The sequence below is a fragment of the Paramisgurnus dabryanus genome, chromosome 11 (genome assembly GCF_030506205.2).
Source record: "Paramisgurnus dabryanus chromosome 11, PD_genome_1.1, whole genome shotgun sequence".
Classification (NCBI taxonomy): Eukaryota; Metazoa; Chordata; class Actinopteri; order Cypriniformes; family Cobitidae; genus Paramisgurnus; species Paramisgurnus dabryanus.
In genome coordinates, this window is record NC_133347.1 from 39,825,734 (window position 1) to 39,843,899 (window position 18,166).

An 18,166-nucleotide genomic window follows, 5' to 3' on the forward strand; every position below is an offset into this window, starting at 1 on the left:
TGCAAAAGTGCCCAATTCGGCCTAAAATGCCTTCAGGGGCATTCTTATGATGAGAAATGTCGTTTAAAGGCATTTCCAGCTCAGAAAAGCATTTTTCAAGCGATTTCAACATTTCAGGTTGGACTGTGACTTTTCATGCAAAAGTGCCCAATTCGGCCTAAAATGCCTTCAGGGGCATTCTTATGATGACAAATGTCGTTTAAAGGCATTTCCAGCTCAGAAAAGCATTTTTCAAGCGATTTCAACATTTCAGGTTGGACTGTGACTTTTCATGCAAAAGTGCCCAATTCGGCCTAAAATGCCTTCAGGGGCATTCTTATGATGAGAAATGTCGTTTAAAGGCATTTCCAGCTCAGAAAAGCATTTTTCAAGCGATTTCAACATTTCAGGTTGGACTGTGACTTTTCATGCAAAAGCGCCCAATTCGGCCTAAAATGCCTTCAGGGGCATTCTTATGATGAGAAATGTCGTTTAAAGGCATTTCCAGCTCAGAAAAGCATTTTTCAAGCGATTTCAGGTTGGATTGTGACTTTTCATGCAAAAGTGCCCAATTCGGCCTAAAATGCCTTCAGGAGCATTCTTATGATGAGAAATGTCGATTAAAGGCATTTCCAGCTCAGAAAAGCATTTTTCAAGCGATTTCAACATTTCAGGTTGGACTGTGACTTTTCATGCAAAAGTGCCCAATTCGGCCTAAAATGCCTTCAGGGGCATTCTTATGATGAGAAATGTCATTTAAAGGCATTTCCAGCTCAGAAAAGCATTTTTCAAGCGATTTCAACATTTCAGGTTGGACTGTGACTTTTCATGCAAAAGTGCCCAATTCGGCCTAAAATGCCTTCAGGGGCATTCTTATGATGAGAAATGTCGTTTAAAGGCATTTCCAGCTCAGAAAAGCATTTTTCAAGCGATTTCAACATTTCAGGTTGGACTTTGACTTTTCATGCAAAAGTGCCCCAATTCGGCCTAAAATGCCTTCAGGGGCATTCTTATGATGAGAAATGTCGTTTAAAGGCATTTCCAGCTCAGAAAAGCATTTTCCAAGCGATTTCAACATTTCAGGTTGGACTGTGACTTTTCATGCAAAAGTGCCCAATTCGGCCTAAAATGCCTTCAGGGGCATTCTTATGATGAGAAATGTCGTTTAAAGGCATTTCCAGCTCAGAAAAGCATTTTTCAAGCGATTTCAACATTTCAGGTTGGACTGTGACTTTTCGTGCAAAAGTGCCCAATGCGGCCTAAAATGCCTTCAGGGGCATTCTTATGATGAGAAATGTCGTTTAAAGGCATTTCCAGCTCAGAAAAGCATTTTTCAAGCGATTTCAACATTTCAGGTTGGACTGTGACTTTTCGGGCAAAAGTGCCCAATTCGGCCTAAAATGCCTTCAGGGGCATTCTTATGATGAGAAATGTCGTTTAAAGGCATTTCCAGCTCAGAAAAGCATTTTTCAAGCGATTTCAACATTTCAAGTTGGATTGTGACTTTTCGTGCAAAAGTGCCCAATTCGGCCTAAAATGCCTTCAGGGGCATTCTTATGATGAGAAATGTCGTTTAAAGGCATTTCCAGCTCAGAAAAGCATTTTTCAAGCGATTTCAACATTTCAGGTTGGACTGTGACTTTTCGTGCAAAAGTGCCCAATTCGGCCTAAAATGCCTTCAGGGGCATTCTTATGATGAGAAATGTCGTTTAAAGGCATTTCCAGCTCAGAAAAGCATTTTTCAAGCGATTTCAACATTTCAGGTTGGACTGTGACTTTTCGTGCAAAAGTGCCCAATTCGGCCTAAAATGCCTTCAGGGGCATTCTTATGATGAGAAATGTCGTTTAAAGGCATTTCCAGCTCAGAAAAGCATTTTTCAAGCGATTTCAACATTTCAGGTTGGACTGTGACTTTTCGTGCAAAAGTGCCCAATTCGGCCTAAAATGCCTTCAGGGGCATTCTTATGATGAGAAATGTCGTTTAACCCTTGTGTGGTGTTCGGGTCTGTGGGACCCGTTTTGAATGTTTACTGAAAGAAAAACTATGCAATTAATTATTGTTTCAACCTCAGATTCATTGGCCTTGGCTCATTTTCTATGAAGAACATAAAAATAAACAACTTTATAATTAATGTACACTGTACACCCCCCCTACACATTTATATTACATATGTGGTGTTCGGGTCCACTGGACCCGGGGTTAATAAAAGTGTAAAAATTGAATGTGCTATGTAACTTTACTCTGTTTTTCTCCTACCTGGGACTCCTGTGAGTGCATGAGTGTGTTTGTATACATGACTGTACATATGTGATGGATGCATGTCAGAGTTTTCTCCTTCTGCTTTTGCTGTAATGCCGCAAGGATACAACATGTTATATGCCGTGCATGAACATTTGTCTGTACCTACTGTCCCAAACACTTAACCTTCTGTCTAACAGGAACCATTCTACATTTTACCATTATAAAAAAATCCATAGTTTTATTGTAGTAAAAGAGTAGTAATCATGGTTATTTGGTATATTGATTACCATTTGTAAACCCATGGGTTTACCACAAAACCTATGGTGTGTGTACCTGCTATTTATCACGTTGTGGGGACCAAATGTCCCACAAAGATGTGTGTGTGAGAGAGAGAGATATAGAGTGAATAATAGAGAAAGTAAAATATTATCCATGTATTTTCATCATTCTAAGTTGTGGCCAATAGCAACACATTGTACTTCAATGTGTGTGGACCAGATGGACACAGTATATGTGTATAAAATGCAAGAAATGCATACACAACACAGCTACACATTAAACATTTTCTTCTTATGTGTTGTGTTGGCTGGCATGAACAGGTTATGTGTTTAGTGTGGATGATGTCTTATGATACGGCATCTGTTCAGTTTGGGGCCTGTGCTGTGTAGACTGACACAAATGTGTACAATTTCAAAAAGTTCAAATAATTAAACATCAACAGTGATGAAAAACTTTGTTTCATTTATACTTATTTAAGATTAACATGATTTTCCCCCCAATATCTGGATCAGAATAGAATTTCCTTCTTTTATTTCATATTACCACAAAAACGAATGGCACTTTAGTTTATAAATAGTCCTCTACCAGTGGTAAATGACCAATATTAACCATAAATTCTGTCTATATTACTTGCAATAAGGCTAAAGTTAACATCTGTAAACAATATTACATAAATTTGTATGAATGCATTGGTTTAAGATACTAATAATGCTCTGGGTCCACCAGACCCACAAACATCGTCTAAGTAACAAAAATACGAACACCACACAAGGGTTAAAGGCATTTCCAGCTCAGAAAAGCATTTTTCAAGCGATTTCAACATTTCAGGTTGGACTGTGACTTTTCGTGCAAAAGTGCCCAATTCGGCCTAAAATGCCTTCAGGGGCATTCTTATGATGAGAAATGTCGTTTAAAGGCATTTCCAGCTCAGAAAAGCATTTTTCAAGCGATTTCAACATTTCAGGTTGGACTGTGACTTTTCGTGCAAAAGTGCCCAATTCGGCCTAAAATGCCTTCAGGGGCATTCTTATGATGAGAAATGTCGTTTAAAGGCATTTCCAGCTCAGAAAAGCATTTTTCAAGCGATTTCAACATTTCAGGTTGGACTGTGACTTTTCGTGCAAAAGTGCCCATATCGGCCTAAAATGCCTTCAGGGGCATTCTTATGATGAGAAATGTCGTTTAAAGGCATTTCCAGCTCAGAAAAGCATTTTTCAAGCGATTTCAACATTTCAGGGGTGACTGTGACTTTTCGTGCAAAAGTGCCCAATTCGGCCTAAAATGCCTTCAGGGGCATTCTTATGATGAGAAATGTCGTTTAAAGGCATTTCCAGCTCAGAAAAGCATTTTTCAAGCGATTTCAACATTTCAGGTTGGACTGTGACTTTTCGTGCAGAAGTGCCCAATTCGGCCTAAAATGCCTTCAGGGGCATTCTTATGATGAGAAATGTCGTTTAAAGGCATTTCCAGCTCAGAAAAGCATTTTTCAAGCGATTTCAACATTTCAGGTTGGACTGTGACTTTTCGTGCAAAAGTGCCCAATTCGGCCTAAAATGCCTTCAGGGGCATTCTTATGATGAGAAATGTCGTTTCCCAGCAAACATTGGTCGGACGGCAACGTCGTCTCCTCGGCCAAAAGAGGTCGCGGCAGGACGCCACAAATGGTGTAATATTGGTCCGAAATCAACGTTGTCTCCCCGTCCAAAATTAGTCGCTCCTGGACGGCACAAAAGCACAACATGTCCTTAAATGCATTTATGTAGTCCTTGTGAAATATGCAAATGCTGTGCGTACACCTTGGTTAATACTGCAATAAATAATTTAAGTGAACAAAGTAGTTTTTAAGAGGTTATGAATAGACGTCTACTCACGTCTTTTACACGTCTAGACTAGACTCGTAGGAAAAAAACGGAATAATCTTTATGAAATACACGATTTGTATACAAAGTAAATATATTAACTTTATCTTGTTTAAATAAATTATAATCACAAAGTGCCCCGTGTGATTGCAAAGCCACACTGCATTTTAGTCATTATTTCAACCTGTTTTATTATTGAATGTATGCATATAAATGTAAAACAGATACATATCCGGTCACAATTTAGGTCTGAGTTGGATGTATTTTCAAAAACTGTGTTTGTAAGATTATTTTAAGAAATATAGTGATACATCTCGGGATATTACAAAATCCCGCGATAGGACAGATTATCTCGCGAGATAGTGGTCACGTCACGCGTTCTTCCGGAAGTTCACATTCAAACACGAGGAGCGGTTACGAGGGAGTTTTGTCTATATATTATGCAAAATCTACTGTTGGGTAAGTACATTGTGTATTGTTTGATTAACGTGCTTAAGTTTTACTTGTTTGACACAAAGGCTCCGAAATAAACGTTGCCAGAATTGTCCACACTGACATGGTATAAAGTATGTTTAAGGATACAGTCAAAGTTATTACTGTAACTTATTAATGTAGCCTCTTGAAAGTCTCTTTCAGAAAGCAAATTATCTGAAAAATAAAAGTTATTTGGCATTAATGGAATTACAATGATTTGATTGCCTAAACATTGCACATGCAAAATATTAAATACTGTTTTGCATTAAAAGTTCAGCTTAGTGATAGTGTTTGTTTGATTAACTTCCTTTGCTTTTGTTTTGTACAAAGGAAAAGCAGAACCTCATCCAAATAAAAATAAACAAGCTGTTAAAGGCACTGTGTCCTACACAGACCCTCCAAAATATAACCACCCAAAACCCAAGTCAGGTAAATGCCTCAGTTTGAAAATACATTAACAAATTGGAGTTGTTATTGTGGAGTTAATATAATTAATTACAATGTTGTTTTATTTACAGTTGAAGATCAACACAAACCAAATAAAGATGCGCATTCTACAAACGATAAAAAAAGGTATGGAAAACTGTAGATATGAATTTTTGTAGATATGGCTTAAACAGTCTACAAATTTGTTAATGTTCTAATGTGTCTCATGTCCTTGTTTGTGCTAAAGATCAAGTTTTGTGTCCAACACACTTGGATTAGACGTGCCCGACCCCTGACTTTGTCTACCCTATATTAAGTTGTAAGTTTTTGACTTCTTTGCTTAATACTACGAAAAAGCATGATTTTTTTCATAAAGGACTTTTATATATTTTGATATGAAACTCAAAAATGTATATAAATTGTTTTGGTGTATTTTGTTTACACAGGCACACTTCATGACAGTAAACATCGGTATCAAGATGGTGTGATTGATCTATACCCTAGAATAACTGTGACACTATGAGACGTACGTGCTACTGATACTTTTGTTATTTTTTTGGTGCATTTCCACACTATACAAACACATTGCTTGGCTCCTAAGTGCATACACTTTTGCCTTTATAATGTCATTCTCATTTTTAGGTAAAAATGTATTTCATGAGTCAGGGTTTTGCCTGAATGTCAACATAATATCCCAAAACTTTGATATAAAAAGTGATTTATTTTAATATTTTACACTACTATGTATTTTTTAAAATACATTGTGCATGTGTATGTTTATTGTACTTAATGAAATTACATGCAAGGTGTCATTTGTTTCGCAGGGTCACATAATGAACAGCCATCTTACAGACAACCGAAAGAGGCATAGTATTGTTTTCTTGTGTATTGTCATACACCTAAAAGAGGATTTTTTAAATCATACAATTATGGTGTTATTCATTCATTAATGAGTTCTTTCTTACCTTAAATAACTTATCATTTTTCACTACTTTTGTTTTTAATGTCTATATAGTATTCTCTACAATCCCAAATTCTGGATTGACGCCCCAGTACCAGAGGGCACCCCAATCCCAGAGAGCATCCATCTGAAAGCAGGTGATGGCAATTTACTACTAATCAAGGAACTGGCTTTACTGACGAGATGTGCATGATATCGCATGTGATTTATCGTGCAGCCCTAGATTTTACATTAGTGACAACACAGCTTAGAGTATAAACATGTACATTTCTCTGAATCTGAGTTAATAGTTACAAATACAGAGCTTATAATGTCTGTCATTGCTCAACCACAAAGACCTAAAAGTACAGACAGCTAATTTCATAACTAATGCAGTATTACACTGTGAAGTTATTTATATATACTGTTAAAATATTACACTACCATGTAATTAACTATATTTGTCCAGGTGAGGTAACACAAGAAAAACTAACAGGATGGAGACTACCTGATTCTTCACCTATGGCCTTAGCTTCAAATGCAAGAAGTAAGAAATGCTATATGACTGTGTATTTTGCATTATGAATAAATTATGAATACATCAAAGATGTTGATAAGTTGACCTGCGTAAGTTGTGACATAAAGAATATGTATATATATATTACCATCTATCTTTCTATAACATTATTTCAATTGTTTTCACAAGTAGGTCCAGCAACTGTCTGAGCTGGTGGATATTCTGTCAGAGACTGCGTGAACAATGTTATGAACAGGTATGTATTTCTCTTGAATTGTGTAATCTTGCACCATAATATTTCAGGAATATATGTTGATTACCACCATTAACCCAGCTATTTATATTACTTCATTTCAGGATTTAATCTGTCACACATTACTTGTCAGAAGTTTTAATGTTCGGAGTGGCTCAAACAGTCAGCCATACTGAAAACAAGAAATCAAAACATAATTTCAGTGTAAGCCATTACTTGTCATCAAAACTTATGGATGAGGATATAGTTTATAGCACTTGTTACATGATAGATGAGTAGTTGTGAAATGTTAAAACATAGTTTATGTTTGAACATTGCATGCAATTGCTATGTTGCACATTACTGTTAATTGTGATTTATTGACCATTTAGGTAATTTGTCTAAGGTGAAGTAATCATACATTTATTTCACAGAATGATGTCTAATTGTCTTATGGCAAAGTTCAATATGAGGGGTGGTGGACATCTGGAAAAGAAGTCTTTTAAAGGCACACCTTTGTATTATGTTATTCAAGGTAATTTGGGGAATATGTTGATCTAAAAAACTTGTTTTTGTATATTGATGTAATTTTTATTGCTATGATTTATGGATTTAGGGGACATCACAGCTCACCTGTCTTTATCAGAAATATCCTGTTCATTTTTTGACAATTACAAACCTAGTTAAGGGTCTTTCTCAAGGGCACCACAGTGGTTTTGTAGAGGGAGGGGACAAATGCTGTTTCCCCCACAACTGATCTAACACTTATTTAATGCAGAACATCTTTATACTATATATTGTATTGTATTTTAATTGTATTTATTTTAAAAAGAAACATTCTTCTCTTCCCTCAGATGCTGTGAAGAGGTGGAGCCCAAATGCCACAGACTCGGAAATAGATGCAGCTATGGCAGACGACCTCAAGCTAAATAAGCCAAAGAGCTGTAATGTGTTAAAGAGAGAGTTCACCCAAAAATGAAAATTGTTATAATTTTTTTACCCACATGTTTCAAACCTGTATACATTTCTATTTTCTGCTGAACACAAAGATTGAAAAATGTTTGTAACCAAGCTAACTGTCAATAATTTTTTTTTAAAATTGTAGTACTGGGTTGTGAGATCTGCTTTCTATTCTTTCAAATATCTTTGTGTTCAGCAGAACATAGAAAAGTATACAGGTTTGAAACATAAGAGAGAGTAAATTACTAAATAATCATTTTGGGTGAACTATCCTTTTATAGAGTAAAGTATTTTGAAATTGTTATTATAGTTAAACGGTTTAAAAAAATAAAAAGTGCTAAATCAGAACATGCTTCTTTTTTTGCTTGTATCCATAAATAATGTGTTCTTTAATGTGTTTGTGAAATACACGTGATTACAACGTTATAAAGACGTTCAGGTTTGACTGGACTGAATTTGTGTATTTTAAGAACCTTAATAATTGCCTATTACAATTGTACAAACTAGCCTGTTTTATATGCACGTTTAAGTGAGTATAACACCTGAATTAAGCAGAGACTCATATTACAGTCCAGAAGAGGACATTTTTAGACGTGCACGGACCGTGCAGAAAAGACGTGTGATTCACGGTCAGATGACGTCAAAGACGTCGGTTGGATTTTCATTTTGGAACTATTTTTCAACCAGGACGGGACGTGACGAACGGACGTCTTTTCAACGGTCATCACACGTCCAAATGTTTGCTGGGTTAAAGGCATTTCCAGCTCAGAAAAGCATTTTTCAAGCGATTTCAACATTTCAGGTTGGACTGTGACTTTTCGTGCAAAAGTGCCCAATTCGGCCTAAAATGCCTTCAGGGGCATTCTTATGATGAGAAATGTCATTTAAAGGCATTTCCAGCACAGAAAAGCATTTTTCCAAGCGATTTCAACATTTCAGGTTGGACTGTGACTTTTCGTGCAAAAGTGCCCAATTCGGCCTAAAATGCCTTCAGGGGCATTCTTATGATGAGAAATGTCGTTTAAAGGCATTTCCAGCTCAGAAAAGCATTTTTCAAGCGATTTCAACATTTCAGGTTGGACTGTGACTTTTCGTGCAAAAGTGCCCAATTAGGCCTAAAATGCCTTCAGGGGCATTCTTATGATGAGAAATGTCGTTTAAAGGCATTTCCAGCTCAGAAAAGCATTTTTCAAGCGATTTCAACATTTCAGGTTGGACTGTGACTTTTCGTGCAAAAGTGCCCAATTCGGCCTAAAATGCCTTCAGGGGCATACTTATGATGAGAAATGTCGTTTAAAGGCATTTCCAGCTCAGAAAAGCATTTTTCAAGCGATTTCAACATTTCAGGTTGGACTGTGACTTTTCGTGCTAAAGTGCCCAATTCGGCCTAAAACGCCTTCAGGGGCATTCTTATGATGAGAAATGTCGTTTAAAGGCATTTCCAGCTCAGAAAAGCATTTTTCAAGTGATTTCAACATTTCAGGTTGCACTGTGACTTTTCGTGCAAAAGTGCCCAATTCGGCCTAAAACGCCTTCAGGGGCATTCTTATGATGAGAAATGTCGTTTAAAGGCATTTCCAGCTCAGCAAAGCATTTTTCAAGCGATTTCAACATTTCAGGTTGGACTGTGACTTTTCGTGCAAAAGTGCCCAATTCGGCCTAAAATGCCTTCAGGGGCATTCTTATGATGAGAAATGTCGTTTAAAGGCATTTCCAGCTCAGAAAAGCATTTTTCAAGCGATTTCAACATTTCAGGTTGGACTGTGACTTTTCGTGCAAAAGTGCCCACATTGGCCTAAAATGCCTTCAGGGGCATTCTTATGATGAGAAATGTCGTTTAAAGGCATTTCCAGCTCAGAAAAGCATTTTTCAAGCGATTTCAACATTTCAGGTTGGACTGTGACTTTTCGTGCAAAAGTGCCCAAATCAGCCTAAAATGCCTTCAGGGGCATTCTTATGATGAGAAATGTCGTTTAAAGGCATTTCCAGCTCAGAAAAGCATTTTTCAAGCGATTTCAACATTTCAGGTTGGACTGTGACTTTTCGTGCAAAAGTGCCCAATTCGGCCTAAAATGCCTTCAGGGGCATTCTTATGATGAGAAATGTCGTTTAAAGGCATTTCCAGCTCAGAAAAACATTTTTCAAGCGATTTCAACATTTCAGGTTGGACTGTGACTTTTCGTGCAAAAGTGCCCAATTCGGCCTAAAATGCCTTCAGGGGCATTCTTATGATGAGAAATGTCGTTTAAAGGCATTTCCAGCTCAGAAAAGCATTTTTCAAGCGATTTCAACATTTCAGGTTGGACTGTGACTTTTCGTGCAAAAGTGCCCAATTCGGCCTAAAATGCCTTCAGGGGCATTCTTATGATGAGAAATGTCGTTTAAAGGCATTTCCAGCTCAGAAAAGCATTTTTCAAGCGATTTCAACATTTCAGGTTGGACTGTGACTTTTCGTGCAAAAGTGCCCAATTCGGCCTAAAATGCCTTCAGGGGCATTCTTATGATGAGAAATGTCGTTTAAAGGCATTTCCAGCTAAGAAAAGCATTTTTCAAGCGATTTCAACATTTCAGGTTGGACTGTGACTTTTCGTGCAAAAGTGCCCAATTCGGCCTAAAATGCCTTCAGGGGCATTCTTATGATGAGAAATGTCGTTTAAAGGCATTTCCAGCTCAGAAAAGCATTTTTCAAGCGATTTCAACATTTCAGGTTGGACTGTGACTTTTCGTGCAAAAGTGCCCAATTCGGCCTAAAATGCCTTCAGGGGCATTCTTATGATGAGAAATGTCGTTTAAAGGCATTTCCAGCTCAGAAAAGCATTTTTCAAGCGATTTCAACATTTCAGGTTGGATTGTGACTTTTCGTGCAAAAGTGCCCAATTCGGCCTAAAATGCCTTCAGGGGCATTCTTATGATGAGAAATGTCGTTTAAAGGCATTTCCAGCTCAGAAAAGCATTTTTCAAGCGATTTCAACATTTCAGGTTGGACTGTGACTTTTCGTGCAAAAGTGCCCAATTCGGCCTAAAATGCCTTCAGGGGCATTCTTATGATGAGAAATGTCGTTTAAAGGCATTTCCAGCTCAGAAAAGCATTTTTCAAGCGATTTCAACATTTCAGGTTGGACTGTGACTTTTCGTGCAAAAGTGCCCAATTCGGCCTAAAATGCCTTCAGGGGCATTCTTATGATGAGAAATGTCGTTTAAAGGCATTTCCAGCTCAGAAAAGCATTTTTCAAGCGATTTCAACATTTCAGGTTGGACTGTGACTTTTCGTGCAAAAGTGCCCAATTCGGCCTAAAATGCCTTCAGGGGCATTCTTATGATGAGAAATGTCGTTTAAAGGCATTTCCAGCTCAGAAAAGCATTTTTCAAGCGATTTCAACATTTCAGGTTGGACTTTGACTTTTCGTGCAGAAGTGCCCAATTCGGCCTAAAATGCCTTCAGGGGCATTCTTATGATGAGAAATGTCGTTTAAAGGCATTTCCAGCACAGAAAAGCATTTTTCAAGCGATTTCAACATTTCAGGTTGGACTGTGACTTTTCGTGCAAAAGTGCCCAGTTCGGCCTAAAATGCCTTCAGGGGCATTCTTATGATGAGAAATGTCGTTTAAAGGCATTTCCAGCTCAGAAAAGCATTTTTCAAGCGATTTCAACATTTCAGGTTGGACTGTGACTTTTCGTGCAGAAGTGCCCAATTCGGCCTAAAATGCCTTCAGGGGCATTCTTATGATGAGAAATGTCGTTTAAAGGCATTTCCAGCTCAGAAAAGCATTTTTCAAGCGATTTCAACATTTCAGGTTGGACTGTGACTTTTCGTGCAAAAGTGCCCAATTCGGCCTAAAATGCCTTCAGGGGCATTCTTATGATGAGAAATGTCGTTTAAAGGCATTTCCAGCTCAGAAAAGCATTTTTCAAGCGATTTCAACATTTCAGGTTGGACTGTGACTTTTCGTGCAAAAGTGCCCAATTCGGCCTAAAATGCCTTCAGGGGCATTCTTATGATGAGAAATGTCGTTTAAAGGCATTTCCAGCTCAGAAAAGCATTTTTCAAGCGATTTCAACATTTCAGGTTGGACAGTGACTTTTCGTGCAAAAGTGCCCAATTCGGCCTAAAATGCCTTCAGGGGCATTCTTATGATGAGAAATGTCGTTTAAAGGCATTTCCAGCTCAGAAAAGCATTTTTCAAGCGATTTCAACATTTCAGGTTGGACTGTGACTTTTCGTGCAAAAGTGCCCAATTCGGCCTAAAATGCCTTCAGGGGCATTCTTATGATGAGAAATGTCGTTTAAAGGCATTTCCAGCTCAGAAAAGCATTTTTCAAGCGATTTCAACATTTCAGGTTGGACTGTGACTTTTCGTGCAAAAGTGCCCAATTCGGCCTAAAATGCCTTCAGGGCATTCTTATGATGAGAAATGTCGTTTAAAGGCATTTCCAGCTGAGAAAAACATTTTTCAAGCGATTTCAACATTTCAGGTTGGACTGTGACTTTTCGTGCAAAAAGTGCCCAATTCGGCCTAAAATGCCTTCAGGGGCATTCTTATGATGAGAAATGTCGTTTTAAAGGCATTTCCAGTTTAGAAAAGCATTTTTTCAAGCGATTTCAACATTTCAGGTTGGACTGTGACTTTTCGTGCAGAAGTGCCCAATTCGGCCTAAAATGCCTTCAGGGGCATTCTTATGATGAGAAATGTCGTTTAAAGGCATTTCCAGCTCAGAAAAGCATTTTTCAAGCGATTTCAACATTTCAGGTTGGACTGTGACTTTTCGTGCAAAAGTGCCCAATTCGGCCTAAAATGCCTTCAGGGGCATTCTTATGATGAGAAATGTCGTTTAAAGGCATTTCCAGCTCAGAAAAGCATTTTTCAAGCGATTTCAACATTTCAGGTTGGACTGTGACTTTTCGTTCAAAAGTACCCAATTCGGCCTAAAATGCCTTCAGGGGCATTCTTATGATGAGAAATGTCGTTTAAAGGCATTTCCAGCTCAGAAAAGCATTTTTCAAGCGATTTCAACATTTTCAGGTTGGACTTTGACTTTTCGTGCAGAAGTGCCCAATTCGGCCTAAAATGCCTTCAGGGGCATTCTTATGATGAGAAATGCCGTTTAAAGGCATTTCCAGCTCAGAAAAGCATTTTTCAAGCGATTTCAACATTTCAGGTTGGACTGTGACTTTTCGTGCAAAAGTGCCCAATTCGGCCTAAAATGCCTTCAGGGGCATTCTTATGATGAGAAATGTCGTTTAAAGGCATTTACAGCTCAGAAAAAGCATTTTTCAAGCGATTTCAACATTTCAGGTTGGACTGTGACTTTTCGTGCAAAAGTGCCCATATCGGCCTAAAATGCCTTCAGGGGCATTCTTATGATGAGAAATGTCGTTTAAAGGCATTTCCAGCTCAGAAAAGCATTTTTCAAGCGATTTCAACATTTCAGGTTGGACTGTGACTTTTCGTGCAAAAGTGCCCAATTCGGCCTAAAATGCCTTCAGGGGCATTCTTATGATGAGAAATGTCGTTTAAAGGCATTTCCAGCTCAGAAAAGCATTTTTCAAGCGATTTCAACATTTCAGGTTGGACTTTGACTTTTCGTGCAGAAGTGCCCAATTCGGCCTAAAATGCCTTCAGGGGCATTCTTATGATGAGAAATGTCGTTTAAAGGCATTTCCAGCACAGAAAAGCATTTTTCAAGCGATTTCAACATTTCAGGTTGGACTGTGACTTTTCGTGCAAAAGTGCCCAATTCGGCCTAAAATGCCTTCAGGGGCATTCTTATGATGAGAAATGTCGTTTAAAGGCATTTCCAGCTCAGAAAAGCATTTTTCAAGCGATTTCAACATTTCAGGTTGGACTGTGACTTTTCGTGCAAAAGTGCCCAATTCGGCCTAAAATGCCTTCAGGGGCATTCTTATGATGAGAAATGTCGTTTAAAGGCATTTCCAGCTCAGAAAAGCATTTTTTCAAGCGATTTCAACATTTCAGGTTGGACTGTGACTTTTCGTGCAGAAGTGCCCAATTCGGCCTAAATGCCTTCAGGGGCATTCTTATGATGAGAAATGTCGTTTAAAGGCATTTCCAGCTCAGAAAAGCATTTTTCAAGCGATTTCAACATTTCAGGTTGGACTGTGACTTTTCGTGCAAAAGTGCCCAATTCGGCCTAAAATGCCTTCAGGGGCATTCTTATGATGAGAAATGTCGTTTAAAGGCATTTCCAGCGCAGAAAAGCATTTTTCAAGCGATTTCAACATTTCAGGTTGGACTGTGACTTTTCGTGCAAAAGTGCCCAATTCGGCCTAAAATGCCTTCAGGGGCATTCTTATGATGAGAAATGTCGTTTAAAGGCATTTCCAGCTCAGAAAAGCATTTTTCAAGCGATTTCAACATTTCAGGTTGGACTGTGACTTTTCGTGCAAAAGTGCCCAATTCGGCCTAAAATGCCTTCAGGGGCATTCTTATTTTGAGAAATGTCGTTTAAAAGGCATTTCCAGCTCAGAAAAGCATTTTTCAAGCGATTTCAACATTTCAGGTTGGGACTGTGACTTTTCGTGCAGAAGTGCCCAATTCGGCCTAAAATGCCTTCAGGGGCATTCTTATGATGAGAAATGTCGTTTAAAGGCATTTCCAGCTCAGAAAAGCATTTTTCAAGCGATTTCAACATTTCAGGTTGGACTGTGACTTTTCGTGCAAAAGTGCCCAATTCGGCCTAAAATGCCTTCAGGGGCATTCTTATGATGAGAAATGTCGTTTAAAGGCATTTCCAGCTCAGAAAAGCATTTTTCAAGCGATTTCAACATTTCAGGTTGGACTGTGACTTTTCGTGCAGAAGTGCCCAATTCGGCCTAAAATGCCTTCAGGGGCATTCTTATGATGAGAAATGTCGTTTAAAGGCATTTCCAGCTCAGAAAAAGCATTTTTCAAGCGATTTCAACATTTCAGGTTGGACTGTGACTTTTCGTGCAAAAGTGCCCAATTCGGCCTAAAATGCCTTCAGGGGCATTCTTATGATGAGAAATGTCGTTTAAAGGCATTTCCAGCTCAGAAAAACATTTTTCAAGCGATTTCAACATTTCAGGTTGGACTGTGACTTTTCGTGCAAAAGTGCCCAATTCGGCCTAAAATGCCTTCAGGGGCATTCTTATTGATGAGAAATGTCGTTTAAAGGCATTTCCAGCTCAGAAAAGCATTTTTCAAGCGATTTCAACATTTCAGGTTGGACTGTGACTTTTCGTGCAAAAGTGCCCAATTCGGCCTAAAATGCCTTCAGGGGCATTCTTATGATGAGAAATGTCGTTTAAAAGCATTTCCAGCTCAGAAAAGCATTTTTCAAGCGATTTCAACATTTCAGGTTGGACTGTGACTTTTCGTGCAAAAGTGCCCAATTCGGCCTAAAATGCCTTCAGGGGCATTCTTATGATGAGAAATGTCGTTTAAAGGCATTTCCAGCTCAGAAAAGCATTTTTCAAGCGATTTCAACATTTCAGGTTGGACTGTGACTTTTCGTGCAAAAGTGCCCAATTCGGCCTAAAATGCCTTCAGGGGCATTCTTATGATGAGAAATGTCGTTTAAAGGCATTTCCAGCTCAGAAAAGCATTTTTCAAGCGATTTCAACATTTCAGGTTGGACTGTGACTTTTCGTGCAAAAGTGCCCAGTTCGGCCTAAAATGCCTTCAGGGGCATTCTTATGATGAGAAAATGTAGTTTAAAGGCATTTCCAGCGCAGAAAAGCATTTTTCAAGCGATTTCAACATTTCAGGTTGGACTGTGACTTTTCGTGCAAAAGTGCCCAATTCGGCCTAAAATGCCTTCAGGGGCATTCTTATGATGAGAAATGTCGTTTAAAGGCATTTCCCAGCTCAGAAAAGCATTTTTCAAGCGATTTCAACATTTCAGGTTGGACTGTGACTTTTCGTGCAAAAGTGCCCAATTCGGCCCTAAAATGCCTTCAGGGGCATTCTTATGATGAGAAATGTCGTTTAAAGGCATTTCCAGCTCAGAAAAGCATTTTTCAAGCGATTTCAACATTTCAGGTTGGACTGTGACTTTTCGTGCAGAAGTGCCCAATTCGGCCTAAAATGCCTTCAGGGGCATTCTTATGATGAGAAATGTCGTTTAAAGGCATTTCCAGCTCAGAAAAGCATTTTTCAAGCGATTTCAACATTTCAGGTTGGACTGTGACTTTTCGTGCAAAAGTGCCCAATTCGGCCTAAAATGCCTTCAGGGCATTCTTATGATGAGAAATGTCGTTTAAAGGCATTTCCAGCTCAGAAAAGCATTTTTCAAGCGATTTCAACATTTCAGGTTGGACTGTGACTTTTCGTGCAGAAGTGCCCCAATTCGGCCTAAAATGCCTTCAGGGGCATTCTTATGATGAGAAATGTCGTTTAAAGGCATTTCCAGCTCAGAAAAGCATTTTTCAAGCGATTTCAACATTTCAGGTTGGACTGTGACTTTTCGTGCAAAAGTGCCCAATTCGGCCTAAAATGCCTTCAGGGGCATTCTTATGATGAGAAATGTCGTTTAAAGGCATTTCCAGCTCAGAAAAACATTTTCAAGCGATTTCAACATTTCAGGTTGGACTGTGACTTTTCGTGCAAAAGTGCCCCAATTCGCCTAAAATGCCTTCAGGGGCATTCTTATGATGAGAAATGTCGTTTTAAAGGCATTTCCAGCTTAGAAAAGCATTTTTCAAGCGATTTCAACATTTCAGGTTGGACTGTGACTTTTCGTGCAAAAGTGCCCAATTCGGCCTAAAATGCCTTCAGGGGCATTCTTATGATGAGAAATGTCGTTTTAAAGGCATTTCCAGCTCAGAAAAAGCATTTTTCAAGCGATTTCAACATTTCAGGTTGGACTGTGACTTTTCGTGCAAAAGTGCCCAATTCGGCCTAAAATTGCCTTCAGGGGCATTCTTATGATGAGAAATGTCGTCTAAAGGCATTTCCAGCTCAGAAAAGCATTTTTCAAGCGATTTCAACATTTCAGGTTGGACTGTGACTTTTCGTGCAAAAGTGCCCAATTCGGCCTAAAATGCCTTCAGGGGCATTCTTATGATGAGAAATGTTGTTTAAAGGCATTTCCAGCTCAGAAAAAGCATTTTTCAAAGCGATTTTCAACATTTCAGGTTGGACTGTGACTTTTCGTGCAAAAGTGCCCAATTCGGCCTAAAATGCCTTCAGGGGCATTCTTATGATGAGAAATGTCGTTTAAAGGCATTTCCAGCTCAGAAAAGCATTTTTCAAGCGATTTCAACATTTCAGGTTGGACTGTGACTTTTCGTGCAAAAGTGCCCAATTCGGCCTAAAATGCCTTCAGGGGCATTCTTATGATGAGAAATGTCGTTTAAAGGCATTTCCAGCGCAGAAAAGCATTTTTCAAGCGATTTCAACATTTCAGGTTGGACTGTGACTTTTCGTGCAAAAGTGCCCAATTCGGCCTAAAATGCCTTCAGGGGCATTCTTATGATGAGAAATGTCGTTTAAAGGCATTTCCAGCTCAGAAAAGCATTTTTCAAGCGATTTCAACATTTCAGGTTGGACTGTGACTTTTCGTGCAAAAGTGCCCAATTCGGCCTAAAATGCCTTCAGGGGCATTCTATTTTGAGAAATGTCGTTTAAAGGCATTTCCAGCTCAGAAAAGCATTTTTCAAGCGATTTCAACATTTCAGGTTGGACTGTGACTTTTCGTTGCAGAAAGTGCCCAATTCGGCCTAAAAATGCCTTCAGGGGCATTCTTATGATGAGAAATGTCGTTTAAAGGCATTTCCAGCTCAGAAAAGCATTTTTCAAGCGATTTCAACATTTCAGGTTGGACTGTGACTTTTTCGTGCAAAAGTGCCCCAATTCGGCCTAAATGCCTTCAGGGGCATTCTTATGATGAGAAATGTCGTTTAAAGGCATTTCCAGCTCAGAAAAGCATTTTTCAAGCGATTTCAACATTTCAGGTTGGACTGTGACTTTTCGTGCAGAAGTGCCCAATTCGGCCTAAAATGGCCTTCAGGGCATTCTTATGATGAGAAATGTCGTTTAAAGGCATTTCCAGCTCAGAAAAGCATTTTTCAAGCGATTTCAACATTTCAGGTTGGACTGTGACTTTTCGTGCAAAAGTGCCCAATTCGGCCTAAAATGCCTTCAGGGGCATTCTTATGATGAGAAATGTCGTTTAAAGGCATTTCCAGCTCAGAAAAACATTTTTCAAGCGATTTCAACATTTCAGGTTGGACTGTGACTTTTCGTGCAAAGTGCCCAATTCGGCCTAAAATGCCTT

At 38.8% G+C, this 18,166-nt stretch overlaps 2 long non-coding RNA genes across 7 annotated transcripts in view; both read left to right on the plus strand.

The window, feature by feature from the left end:
- LOC135765263 (uncharacterized) overlaps nt 1-18,166 on the plus strand; it is a 612,169-nt gene that overhangs the window by 171,821 nt on the left and 422,182 nt on the right. The gene's annotated exons all lie outside the window — the stretch shown is intronic.
- LOC135753305 (uncharacterized) lies at nt 4,278-8,413 on the plus strand. Of its 6 annotated transcripts, none has more exons than XR_012337893.1 (11): nt 4,278-4,818; nt 5,164-5,262; nt 5,352-5,406; nt 5,507-5,785; nt 6,084-6,124; nt 6,275-6,357; nt 6,669-6,746; nt 6,909-6,972; nt 7,051-7,173; nt 7,383-7,483; nt 7,803-8,413. It is a non-coding gene; the product is annotated as an uncharacterized lncRNA (long non-coding RNA). The 6 variants fall into 6 exon arrangements; XR_010533580.2 differs by having other exon boundaries at nt 4,279-4,818; nt 7,074-7,173; nt 7,803-8,412; XR_012337891.1 differs by having other exon boundaries at nt 4,280-4,818; nt 5,173-5,262; nt 6,906-6,972; nt 7,074-7,173; nt 7,803-8,411.